The following is a 6,678-nucleotide window of genomic DNA, read 5'->3' as shown; positions in this document are numbered from 1 at the left end:
AAAGAAGTAAATTTAGAACAAATGCAAGAGTTATCTCAGTAGAAATGTTCACTAATGAAACTTGGGAGTTGTTGGCCCCTTTCTTCTGATGCTACACTGGAAGAACATAGTGTAGAAGCCAAGATAGGCAAAGCAATCTATTTAATCATGATGATACACCTCAATTCCCTCAGCTTTCAAGTTGGGGCTTTATTACCTACCCTTCTATTTTTTTTTATGAGTGGGATTGTGTTCCTGTCTTACTGGTTGTTTGGCCTGAGGCTTCCAACACTGGAGTTTGTAGGCTGTTGGGTAGAGCTGGGTCTTGGTGTTGAGATGAGGACCTCCATGAGACCTTATTCTGATGAATATTCCCTGGGGTCTGAGGTTCTCTGTTAGTCCAGTGGTTCCGACATGGAGCTCCCACCACAAGGAGTGTCTGCCTGACCCCCAACTGGAGAACCAAGATCCCGCAAGACGTGTGGGGCGGCAAAAAATAACAGAAACAGAGAGAACAATAACAAAGTAAAAAATAAAATTAGACTAGGAAACTAACAGATATATTAGAAAGAATACAAAAATATAGATGAATCAACAACCAAAAGGTACATCAGTACCACAACAGTGAAAAAGAGGAGGAGGGAAAAGAGAAAAAAAAAAAAAAACAGGGAAAAGGCCTTGGCTGTGGAGGGCAGGGCCTAAGCAAGGGACAGGTTTGGACAGTGGGCGGGGCCTATGCTTAGGGCCCACAGGGCTGAAAAAGGCCTTGGGGGGGGGGGGTGCTTAGGCTCAAGGAACAGAAGGGGCCCAGGCCTGCCTCCCACCCCTGGTCTCAGAGGGTGGGGGACCTCACCTGGGAGCCCAGCAGGTCCCTCCAGGCCACGTGGGTTCTGGGGGCATAGGAGGGAGGCCAGGGAGATCAAGAGAGGCAGGAGGGAGGGAGGGGCCCTCTGGGAGGAGCCTGGGAGCTCAGGCCTGATTGGGTGGGGCAAACGCCCTCCACTCCTCTCCTACTCCTCCCATAGGGCCCCTCCCTCCTACCTCTCCTGATCTCCCCAGCCTCAGGGGCGCCCATCCAGTCTGGCCTCCACTTCTCCTTCCTCCTCTGTCCCCCCACCTCCCACCGGTTCACTTGGGGGTTCCTCCCATCTCCTTGGGTGTCAGAGTCCCCCACCAGCGGCGGGGAGGCACCCTAGCTGTGGGGAGACGCTACCGCAGTGTCTTCCCAAACCGCCATCCAGACTCCATCCTCTACCTATGCTTCTTAATTCAGAGGTCTAAAAAAAAATTAAATATAAAATCTTCAGCCTTCTAGAATAATTTATCTCGACAAACCACTTCAAAGAATAAATAACAGAGTTTCCTGAGAAGGCAATGTGGTGTAGGAAAAGGGGGCATTAAATCTGACATTGGCAGATCCTGATTTAATTTTGGCTGTGACTTTTATCTACCTATCTTAAATTTTTTTTAAGTACCCCTTATAATAAAAACATAACCTTAGAAAACTTATTTAATTTTTCTGAACACCAATGTTATCCTCAAAAGTAGACTATTAATTACAGCTTGCTGTTAATGTGAATTAAATGAGATGATGACTGATAGCCCTCAGTTCAGGAGTAGTTGAGTCTGAATGCCTTGGAATTATCAGATTATGTAATTTTTAATTAACCATTTTTATTTTGAAATACTTGTAGATTCACATTTAGTTATAAAAAAATAATCTAGAGGGGGGCTTCCCTGGTGGCGCAGTGTTTGAGAGTCCGCCTGCCGATGCAGGGGACACGGGTTCATGCTCCGGTCCCGGAAAATCCCACATGCCGCGGAGCGGCTGGGCCCGTGAGGCGTGGCCGCTGAGCCTGCACTTCCGGAGCCTGTGCTCCGCGACGGGACAGGCCACAACAGTGAGAGGCCCACGTACCGCAAAAAAATAATAATAATAATAATAATAATCTAGAGAGATTTACATTTACCCAGTTTTCCTCAATGGTAACATTTTGTAACACTAAGGTACAATGTACTAACCAAGATACTGACATTGATTCGGTCAAGACACAGAATATTTTCATCATCACAAGGATCTCTTATGGTGTCCTTTTATAACCACACTACCTCCCTCTCAACCCCAACCCTAATCTCTGACAAGTACTAATGTTTTCCATTTCTACAAATTTGTTATTTAAGGAATGTCATATAAATGGAATCATAATTTATGTAACTTTGGGGGATTACTCAGCATAATTCTCTGAAGATTCATCCAGGTTTTTGTATATCAGTAGTTTATTCCTTTTTTTTTGCAGAGTGGTATGCCATGATATGGATGTCTCACAGTTTGTTTAATCATTCACCCATGGAAGAACATATGGGTTGTTCCCAGTTTGGGGCTATAACAGCCCCAAATTGCATAAATATTCATTCACATGTTTCTGAGCGAACATAAATTTTCATTTCTCTGGGAAATTTGTACAGAAGTACAACATCCCCCATGGAGCATGGGATATATAGTAGCTGCATTTTTTTAAAAAAAACTATCAAACTTTTCCAGAGTGGCTGTAATATTTTACATGCCCACTGGCAATGTATGAATAATCAACGTATGAATAATCTTCATCCTTACCAGCATATGGTGGTGTCACTTTTGTTTAAGCCATTCTGAGACATGTATAGTGATACCTCATTGTGGTTTTAATTTGTCTCTTCCTAATGGCTAATGGCGTCGAACATCTTTCCATGACCTTATTTGCAAACTGTATACCCTTTCTGGGGAAAAAATTTCTTTGTGTCTTTTGCTCATTTTCTAATTAGATTATTTTTGAGTTTTGGTGAGTTCTTTATATATTATAGATACTAGTCCTTTGTGGGATATATGGTTTGCAAATACATTCTTCCGCTTGAGCTTGTTATCCTTATACTGAGGTCCTTCATGGAATAAAAGTTTTGAATTTTGATGAAGTTCAATTTATCAATTTTTCATTTTATGGATCATAGCTTTGTTGTCAACAACAAACTCTTCCTTTAAAACTCTTTCCCAAGTTTTAATTCCCCCAAATTTTCTCTAACTCTTTAAGCGTTATAGTTTTTCATTTTTTTAATAGATCTTTATTGGAGTGTAATTGCTTCACAATACTGTGTTAGTTTCTGTTGCACAACAAAGCGAATCAGTCATATGCATACGCATGTCCCCATATCCCCTCCCTCTTAAGCCTCCCTCCCATCCTCCCTATCCCACTCCTCAGGTCATTGCAAAACACCGAACCAATCTCCCTGTGCTATGCTGCTGCTTCCCACCAGCCAACTATTTTACATTCGGTAGTGTATATATGCTGATGCTACTCTCACTTAGTCCCAGCTTCACCCTCCCACCCCATGTCCTTAAGTCCATTCTCTATGTCTACCTCTTTAGTCCTGCCCTGCCACTAGGTTCATCAGTACCATTTTTTTCCCTTAGATTCAATATGTATGTGTTAGCATATGGTATTTGTTTTTCTCTTTCTCACTCACTTCACTCTGTATGACAGATTCTAGGTCCATCTACCTCACTACAAATAACTCAATTTCGTTTCTTCTTATGGTTGAGTAATATTCCATTATATATATGTGCCACATCTTCTTTATCCATTCATCTGTTGATGGACATTTAGGATGCTTCCATGTCCTGGCTATTGTAAATAGTGCTGCAATGAACATTGTGGTACATGTCTCTTTTTGAATTATGGTTTTCTCAGGGTATATGCCCAGTAGTAGGATTGCTGGGTCATATGGTAGTTCTACTTTTAGTTTTTAAAGGAACCTCCATACTGTTTTCCATAGTGGTTGCATCAATTTACATTCCCACCTACAGTGCAGGAGGGTTCCATTTTCACCACACCCTTTCCAGCATTTACTGTTTCTAGATTTTTTGATAATGGCCATTCTGACCTGCTTGAGGTGATACCTCATTGTAGTTTTGATGTGCATTTCTCTAATACTTAGTGATGTTGAGCATCTTTTCATGTGTCTCTTGGCCATCTGTATGTCTTCCTTGGTGAAATGTCTATTTAGGTCTTCTGCTCATTTCTTAATTGGATTGTTTGTTTTTTTGATATTGAGCTCCATGAGCTGCTTGTATATTTTGGAGATTAATCCTTTACTTGTTCTTTCATTTGCAAATATTTTCTCCCATTCTGAGGGTTGTCTTTTGGTCTTGTTTATGGTTTCCTTTGCTGTGCAAAAGCTTTTAAGTTTAATAAAGTCCCATTGCTTATTTTTGTTTTTATTTTCATTACTCTAGGAGGTGGGTCAAAAAAGATCTTGCTGTGATTTATGTCAGTGTCTTTCCTATGTTTTCCTCTAAGAGTTTTATAGTGTCTGGTCTTACATTTAAGTCTTTCTTTCTTTTTTTTTTTTTTTTTTTTGGTACACAGGCCTCTCACTGCTATGGCCCCTCCTGTTGCAGAGCACAGGCTCCGGACGCACAGGCCCAGCGGCCATGGCTCATGGGCCCAGCCGCTCCGTGGCATGCGGGATCTTCCCGGACCGGGGCACGAATCCATGTCCCCTGCATCGGCAGGCGGACTCTCAACCACTGCGCCACCAGGGAAGCCCCCACATTTAAGTTTTTAATCCATTTAGAGTTTATTTTTCTGTGTGGTGTTAGGTAGTGTTCTAATTTCATTCTTTTACATGTAGCTGTCCAGTCTTCCCAGCACCATTTATTGAAGAGGCTGTCTTTTCTCCATTGTATGTTCTGCCTCCTTTGTTGTAAATTAGGTGACCGTATGTGCATGGGTCTATCTCTGGGCACTCTACCCTGTACTGTTGATCTATATTTCTGTTTTTGTGCCAGTACCATACTGTCTTGATTACTATAGCTTTACAGTATAGTTTGAAGTGGGGGAGCCTGATTCCTCCAGCTCCGTTTTTCTTTCTCAAGATTGCTTTGGCTATTCAGGGTCTTTTGTGTTTCCATACGAATTGTAAAATTTTTTGTTCTAATTCTGTGAAGAATGCCATTGGTAGTTTGATAGGGATTGCACTGAATCTGTAGATTGCTTTGGGTAGTATAGTCATTTTCACAATATTGATTCTTCCAATTAAAGAATATGGTATATTTCTCCATCTGTTTATGTCATCTTTGATTTCTTTCATCATTGTCTTATAGTTTTCTGAGTACAAGTCTTTTGCCCCCTTAGGCAGGTTTATTCCTAGGTATTTTATTCTTTTTGTTGCAATGGTAAATGCGAGTGTTCACTTTCACTCTGTATGTGTCCCTAGGTCTGAAGTGGGTCTACTGTAGACAGCGTATATATGGGTCTTGTTTTTGTATCCACTCAGCCAATCTGTGTGTTTTGGTTGGGGCATTTAATCCATTTACATTCAAGCTTATTTTTGATATGTATGTTCCTATTACCATTTTCTTAATTGTTTTGGGTTTGTTTTTGTGGGTCTCTTTCTTCCCTTGTGCTTCCCACCTAGAGAAGTTTCTTTAGCATTTGTTGTAAAGCTGGTTTGGTGATGCTGAATTCTTTTAGGTTTTGCTTGTCTGAAACGCTTTTGATTTCTCTGTCAAATCTGAATGAGATCCTTGCTGGGTAGAGTAATCTTGGTTATAGCTTTTTCTCTTTCATCACGTTAAGTATATCCTGCCACTCCCTTCTGGCCTGCAGTTTCTGCTGAAAAATTAACTGATAACCTTATGGGGATTCCTTTGTACGTTATTTTTTGTTTTTCCCTTGCTGCTTTTAATATTTTTTCTTTGAATTTAATTTTTGTTAGTTTGATTAATATGTGTCTTGGTGTGTTTTTCCGAGGGTTTATCCTGTATGGGACTCTCTGTGCTTCCTAGACTTAGGTGACTATTTCCTTTCCCATGTTAGGGAAGTTTTCAACTATAATCTCTTCAAATATTTTCTCAGACCCTTTCTTTTCCTCTTCTTCTGAGACCGCCATAATTCGAATGTTGGTGAATTTAGTGTTGTCCCAGATGTCTCTGAGATTGTCTTCAATTCTTTTCATTCTTTTTTCTTTATTCTGCTCCTCAGCAGTTATTTCCACCATTTTGTCTTCCAGCTCACTTATTAGCTCTTCCGCCTCAGTTATTCTGTTATTGATTTCTTCTAGTGTATTTTTCATTTCAATTATTGTGTTGTTCATCTGTGTTTTTCTGTTCTTTAGTTCTTCTAGATCTTCGTTAAATATTTCTTGTATTTTCTCAATCCATGCTTCCATTCTATTTCCCAGATTCTGGATCATCTTTACTATCATTACTCTGAATTCTTTTTCAGGTAGATTGCCTATTTCCTCTTCATCTATTTGGTCTTGTAGGTTTTTACCTTGCTCCTTCATCTGTGACATATTTCTTTGCTTTTTTTTTTTTATGAGTGGGATTGTGTTCCTATCTTACTGGTTGTTTGGCCTGAGTCTTCCAACACTGGAGCTTGTAGGCTGTTGGGTAGAGCTGGGTCTTGGTGCTGAGATGAGGACCTCCATGAGACCTCACTCCGATGAACATTCCCTGGGGCCTCAGGTTCTCTGTTATGCCAGTGGTTTGGACTCAGAGCTCCCACCTCAGGATCTTCAGCCCAACCCCAGGCTCATGAAACAAGATCCCACAAGCTACGTGGGGCGGTTAAAAAAAAAAAAAAAAGAGAGAACAATAACAAAGTAAAAAATAAAATTAGACTAGGAAACTAACAGATATGTTAGAAAGCATATAAAAATAAA

Source organism: Tursiops truncatus, chromosome 14, assembly GCF_011762595.2.
Source record: "Tursiops truncatus isolate mTurTru1 chromosome 14, mTurTru1.mat.Y, whole genome shotgun sequence".
NCBI classification, from domain to species: domain Eukaryota; kingdom Metazoa; phylum Chordata; class Mammalia; order Artiodactyla; family Delphinidae; genus Tursiops; species Tursiops truncatus.
Note: the sequence above shows the minus strand (reverse complement) of the source record.